Source organism: Microtus ochrogaster, unplaced genomic scaffold (genome assembly GCF_000317375.1).
Source record: "Microtus ochrogaster isolate Prairie Vole_2 unplaced genomic scaffold, MicOch1.0 UNK14, whole genome shotgun sequence".
Taxonomy (NCBI): Eukaryota; Metazoa; Chordata; class Mammalia; order Rodentia; family Cricetidae; genus Microtus; species Microtus ochrogaster.
Window position 1 is genome coordinate 3,927,251 of NW_004949112.1, and position 6,924 is coordinate 3,934,174.

Here is a 6,924-nt window from a genome sequence, read left to right on the forward strand (position 1 = left end):
TGTGAGCCACCATGTGGTTGCTGGGAATTGAACTCAGGACCTTTGGAAGAGCAGGCAATGCTCTTAACCTCTGAGCCATCTCTCCAGCCCCAGACACTTTTTTTATATTCCCCACACCAAGTCTGTTACAAGAGGAGGGTTTCCTCATAACCAGAAGTTACATAGTTACTACACATAATCACCATAAAAATATTTTTTTTTTTTTGGAACAGGCCAACCCCATTATATTTCTTACCGCATCCTTATGCATTTTCTTACAAAGCCACGCTCAGTTGAGCATTCTTCTTTGAGACTTCTCACAGGTCGGGAGCCTTCCAGCCATAGCTGTTTACCTAGGTAGTAGTTTTTGTAGTTGCCAGAAAAGCAAGTTATTTGTTTTTTATATTTTAGAGTCCTGTCTAATTAACTAACCATCCAATTCTTTGTTTTTTCATCACATGAAGGCAATTATTTAGACCTTTGTTTTACATTTCCCAACATCAAAAAGAATTTGAGTTGGCCTGACTCCTGGGATTGGATTGTTTTCTTAATCATTAACCTAAACCATAGTCTATACCACTCAAGCCAAGTGAAAATTTTAGCTGTGTGACACTTCCTTGTTCCTATTTTCTATCCTCTGCAGTCCCTGCTTTATCAGGAGCCGAGGCAATGCTGTATCCTACCTTTGCCTATATTAATTTTCCCAATAAACTAACAATCCCTTTTTAAATTTGTTTGAAACCTTCAATCATCAAAATTCTATTTAATCTAAATCTATTGCATAAAATCATTACTTTAGTCAAGCCGTACAGCTTAAGAGGAAATCATCTTCATAATAATCCACAAGTAAAAATGCCCAGTAGAGGGGGGTATTTCCGTGAGATAATCACAATATGAAAAGGCAGTGGGGGTTCCCCACATCTCTTTACACCATGGCAGATACCAGAGAAAAATAGCAGCGGCAAATATGTGAAGGCACAGCAGTAGCAAGAGACATGGACCTGAAGCCCTGGGACCCTGCCTATCGGAGAGTAACCCTTCAGTGCTGTGCATTCTGCTGAGCTGAACTGAACTCTGGAAACTCAATTGTCATCTGCTGCTCCTTTGACTTGGTCACTGGCAGTGAACACCATGATAGAGAATGTCATGTGATTTGATTAAAAAGCACACGCCTTTAATCGCAGCACTTGGGAGGCAGAGGCAGGGCGATCTTTGTGAGTTCGAAGCCAGCCTGGTCTACAAGAGCTAGCTCCAGGACAGGCTCCAAAGCCACAGAGAAACCCTGTCACAAAACACACACACACACACACACACAAAAACAACAAACAAGCAAACAAAACAATAAAAAAGCCACTCCCCAGACCCCCAATCCTTTGCTAGTGCTCAGAATTAAGCACAATGTAGTAATGGCATGGTCTCAGCCCAAGGGAAACTGTCCTGTTGCCAAATGGGGTGCAGACAAACACCTCTTCAAGATAGCTCTGTGGGACACCTGGAGAAGCAGAATTGGAAATGAGGGATTCAGATGACACCCTGCTGGGATCTCCAGTGTTGATGTGAAAAAAAAAACCACATCTCTCACCTTAAAGGGAATAAAGAGATCGTTTATTCTGGAGCCCTATTTGTGTGGCCATGACTCAGGAATGCAGATTTAGGTTACCCCAACTTTCTTGTTTTACTGTGGAGACAAGCTTCATGAAGTTTCATTGTTTTACACAGCAAAGAAGATCATTATTAAGGCAATTTCAAAATACATCATCAGAAAGGTGGTCACAGCAAGATGGAGGAGGCTCTCCTGTAGGTCTCAGGCCATCTGATGCCATTCTTAGCTTTGGGGTTGATGGGAGCGAGTGGTCTGTTAAATCAATAGGACCCAAAGGTTTTATTAGGCATCGGCTGTTAGTTCTGGCAGAGGTGAGGAAGGATGGTGGTTCCAGCAGCTAATGCTAGCCTGAGATGGACAGGAGTATGGTGCATCTGTTAAGAACACTGGCTGTTCCGGTGGACCAGGTCCAGCTTCCAGCACTCATATGGCAGCTCATGGGCGTTTTAATTGCAGCTGCAAGGGATCTGACACCCTTTTCTGACTGTTGCATGCACATGGTGCCCGGGCATACATACTGACAAGCCAACTATGAACTAATGAACTTATAAACAGCCTACCCCGAGATAAGGTGATTAGTCTCTAGACCTGCAGCACTGCGGCTGTCCCACATCCCTGCAGTTCTAATCCACCCTGGCAGACACTGCTTCTTTCCAGGCTTTACACCGAGGATTATTACTGCTGACCCTTGGATGCCCTGACCCTTCACCTCTTGGCAGCCTTGTTGTGTTTACCCTACTGACCTCTTCCCATAACCTTAGGATAGTACCTTCTCTCATTAGACTCTGACATGTCTTTCCTCAGACCACTGGAACACCCTCTTCCCATAACCTTAGGATAGTACCTTCTCTCATTAGACTCTGACGTGTCTTTCCTCAGACCACTGGAACACACTCTTGCCACTTCTCCTTTGTCAAACAGGTCTTCAACCGTTCCTTTGAAATTCACCCCATTCATTCACACGTACAAGAGAGAAGGTTTGAAGGGTTTTGTTTGTTTTTCTCTGCTTGTAAGGGCTTTCCCCAGGTCTGTTTCTTGATTCACCCCAGGCACCATGCTCTAAAACCCTTAATGGTATGGAAAAACAAGGCTTTGGTAACATCCAAGAGGTTCTTTCTTTGTGTGTATGCAAGGGGTGTAATAAAGAAACTGCCAGTATGTCTGCTCCAGTATCATCGGGGACAGAGAGGAGCAGAGAAGATAGCAAAACTAGCAGAAGAGTCCTGTAAGGTGTTTTGTAAGGTGTTTTTTTGAAGGAGGAGGGCAGGTTGACTGGAACAGTCTAGGAATTAGTGTGGAAATCTGTTAATAGAGAACTACATGTCCTCTCTGGAGATTGGGGGAAGCGGTGCTGTAGAAGCGGCTAAAAAAGTAATGACTTTTTCTGGCAAATAGAAATCCACTTTATAAGGTTTTTGAGGAATGCTGAGTGTTTACCAGGTCCAAAGCCTGCCTGGGCTGAGCCCAATTTGTCACTTTTTAGGATTGGGACCTGTATTGGCCACAGATGTGTGAGGGAAATATGTCATAGGTGTAGGGCTTGTGGGTATCTTGCATGGTACCCCAGAATCCACACTGTAGCTTGTCCCCATTTGTCAGATTTCCCTGGGGTGCACATCACCCCAGCAAGTGGTATTCTATTTCTCCATTTGCTAGGTGGCTGCTTTAGCCTTTTCAAGGACCATAGCCCTACCTAGAAAACCTCATTAGCATGGTAGAATGAGAAACCTATCCTTGAAGATACAGTTCAAAGGTAGTTTCACAGTTGAGATCAAGCTTCGTATAATTCCGTAGGGCCCAGTCCAGTCTGCTACATCCAGCCTTCTAATCGGCCTTGAATACCCACAGAGAAAGTCAGACCGCCGGGTGCCATGCCACGTGCTCCTGTGGTGGCTGCCTTGGTCCTGTGCCCAGCCTCTTCAAGTTTGGTCTCTCAGCTCTGACACCAGCTGTGCCGCTCCTCTGCTGAGCAGCTTTGACGTCTGTATGGAGATAATCTTGAATTTCTAATCCTCAAGTATTAGGATAACAGGTGTGCCTTATCATACCTGGTTTGGTTTATATGGTGCTGGGGTGGGTAGAATAAAGGGCTTCATATGTGCTGGGTGGACACTCTACCAACTGGGTTACATCTCCAGATCTAGCTTTGACTTTGCTAATCTTGTGTCCTGGTTAGTAAAGTGGGGCTTATAGCTGGGTAAACTCTGTTGGTGTAGGGCAAGGACTGTAGTCAAAGTGTATCACCATCTCAGCATTGTCTGAAGATGAGGGCATGCTCTCACAGCTTCAGTATTTGGTATGGATAGATCCCAAACCACTTGAACTCATTCTGGGTGGTCTTCCACAACTACCACATAGCTCCTAGTATCTTCTATAGCTCAGTGGTCTCCCTATACTGCTGTCTGTCCTGGAATCATAACTGTTGCCAGTCAGGTTAACACTTTTCTGAGGAGTGCAGGGTTTAATACTCGTTCATTTTCAGGTCCAATATCTTTTAAAAATATGTATGAGGAGTGCTTTGTCTGTGTTAGGTAAGTGTACCACATGCATGCAGTGCCTGTAGAATCCAGAATAGAGTACCAGATCTCTGTGGAACTGGAGTTACAGATAGTTGTGAGCCGCTATATGGGTGCTAGGAACCGAACCTGGTCTTCTGAAAGAGCTGTCAATGCTCTTAACCATGGAGAGGTGAGTATAGACTAAGTGAACTGCTATTTATCCTTTACGGGCCAGCTTGTCTTCTTCTCCTATGGGGAGTGTTCTCCAAGTCATCTATTTTGGTCTCTTGTGGGATCTCTGTTGTCACACTTCTGGTTACTAGACAAGTCTTAGGTGACCCTTGCCACCTGAAAGTCCTTTGAAAACAGGACTTTGCTGCTCACTTCTGGGCCTTCTGCATCACTGTTTGAGTCAGCCCGAAGAGCAATCAGGGTTCCCTGACCTGTGGGAAGTCCAAGGACCGCCCACCTCCATCCAGGTCTAGTAAGGTGAGCATCCAAACTGCCTAGGCTTCCACAAAGCCAGTACGTGCAGTAGGATCAAAAACCCACTGCCATTGTTCTTGAGTTCTCAGTAGTCCTCATTGTCTGCTATATTCAGCGAGTCCGGTTTTATCCCAGGCTTTTTCAGACCCAGGCCAGCTGGCCTTGGTGAGGTCCTGATAGAACATCCCCATTGTCTCAGTGTGTGGGTGCACCCCTCACGGTCCTGACTTCCTTGCTCGTACTCTCTCTCCTTCTGCTCCTGATTTGGACCTTGGGATTTCAGTCCGGTGCTCCAATGTGGGTCTCTGTCTCTGTCTCTTTTCATCGCCTGATGAAGGTTAATATTCAGGAGGATGCCTATATGTTTTTCTTTGGGTTCACCTTCTTATTTAGCTTCTCTAGGATGACGAATTATAGGCTCAATGTCCTTTATTTATGGCTAGAAACCAATTATGAGTGAGTACATCCCATGTTCCTCTTTTTGGGTCTGGCTTACCTCACTCAGGATAGTGTTTTTTATTTCTGTCCATTTACATGCAAAATTCAAGAAGTTGTTGAAAACCTGAGAGTTTGGGAAGGAATTCTGGGAAAATAAAAAAAAAAGAGTTAAGGATGGCTTTTAAGAGAGGATTTTCTGATTCAGCCATAGCAGAAAAAAGCTGTGTGGTTTTGAAATGGCGGTGTTCTGGGCATACTACCAGCTTGAATTCTGGCTCTTTCAGGAGGCTGAGCATTTAAATGGAGTTTTTGGGCAGTGTGCTGCAAGTCACTGGGTGGCAGCATAGGCCAGCTGGTTATCAGAGTTGAGGTGGTGAGGACAGCTCCCACCCAGCAGTCTCAGAACTAACGTACTTCCACCACATTGAACTGGGCGGAGCAAGCAGGCAGAGCTGTGCTTGCCCTAGCAATGCTGCCACTTAGGTTTTTAAGAAGCGCTTAACATTTTAAAAAGTTGTCCTGATCAGAAAAGTATTACAGATATGCAATAAAGACAGATTCAGACATAAAAGACCTCTGAATGAGACACAGTGTGTTTAAAAAAATGTATGTAGGCTTGGGAGAAAGAAGATAAAGAGTATAGAGTCATAAAAGGAAGTAAATGTTTAGGAAAAAATATAAGACAAAGTTTTTAAAGAGACAGACAGTCATAGATTAAAGGAGTAAAGTTACTAAAAATAAATATTAAAAAGTAATCGAGTAAAATAAAATAGTAAGCTACGTAAAGATGGAAAATACACAGAAAGTCTGGATATGCATATTATTATGTTTTCTTTGAATTTTTTGAATGTGAAGAAGCTAAGTAACCAACAAATATACTTTAAAGGTATCTTGTCCTTAAAATTTGGGTCTAAGAATATGTTGCTTTGGAAAAGAGGTTCTGCTTTTGTTTCCACAGAGGAAGATAACCTGTAGAATCCTTCCAGAATAATATAGTAATAATAATAAGATGGACCAAGACCACCTGAAAGGTCACCATTCTGATCAGCTTAACTGTTTCTCTGAACCCGAGGAATTGACTGTTTAGCTCTGGCAATTTTCTGGTGTTCCCAGAAATGGGGGGACTGCCCCCCAACCATGGCATTCAAGGTTACAGTTGTGCCCTTCACTGACATTCATCTCTGGATTGCTTCCCTTAGCTGAAATTGTGTTTGGAACAGCCTGGGGCCAATCCACCTATGACTGGGGGCCCAGGGTCTCTCAGATTCTTCTTTCTCTCTTTTTTTCACTTCATTTCTTTTTTTTTTCTCTCACTGTGAGAAGCTGCTGGGAGTGGCCTCTGGCCTCTCTGGGTTCCGAGTCACTCCGACTGGATCCAGTCAGGCCTTACTGTCCCACTCCTGGCTGGGGATGCCCTCCTATGGGTCTTGTGATGCACTGATTCACACCCTACTCACAGTCAAGAGATGTCTTACTGTGAGCATTATGGTGTCTCTGTTTCACAGGTTTTCACAGTTTCAGGTATGGGTAGCAAGCCATCCAAACCCATCAATTCAGCCTCCCCCTTGGATGCCTTTTAGAGGCCCTGAAACCTTAGGCCTTAATGCCCTACCTACAGATACCCACACTTGTCCACCTTTGTTCAAAAAAATGGCCTCATACAATTTAGATGGCAATCTAAAGTGGCCACCTAACAGCACCTGTAGTAATAGGAGCAGTGGGGTGCGTCCCCAACACCCCAGCAGCTTGGCTAGCTTATGCCCCGAAATAATTACACGGACACTGTATTCATTTAATCACTGCTTGGCCATTTCTATCTAGCTTCTTCTAGGCTAACTCTCGCACCTGGACTAGCCCATCTCTAATAATCTGCTGTAGCCCACAAGGTGGCTTACCAGGGAGATTCTAGCCTACGTCCAT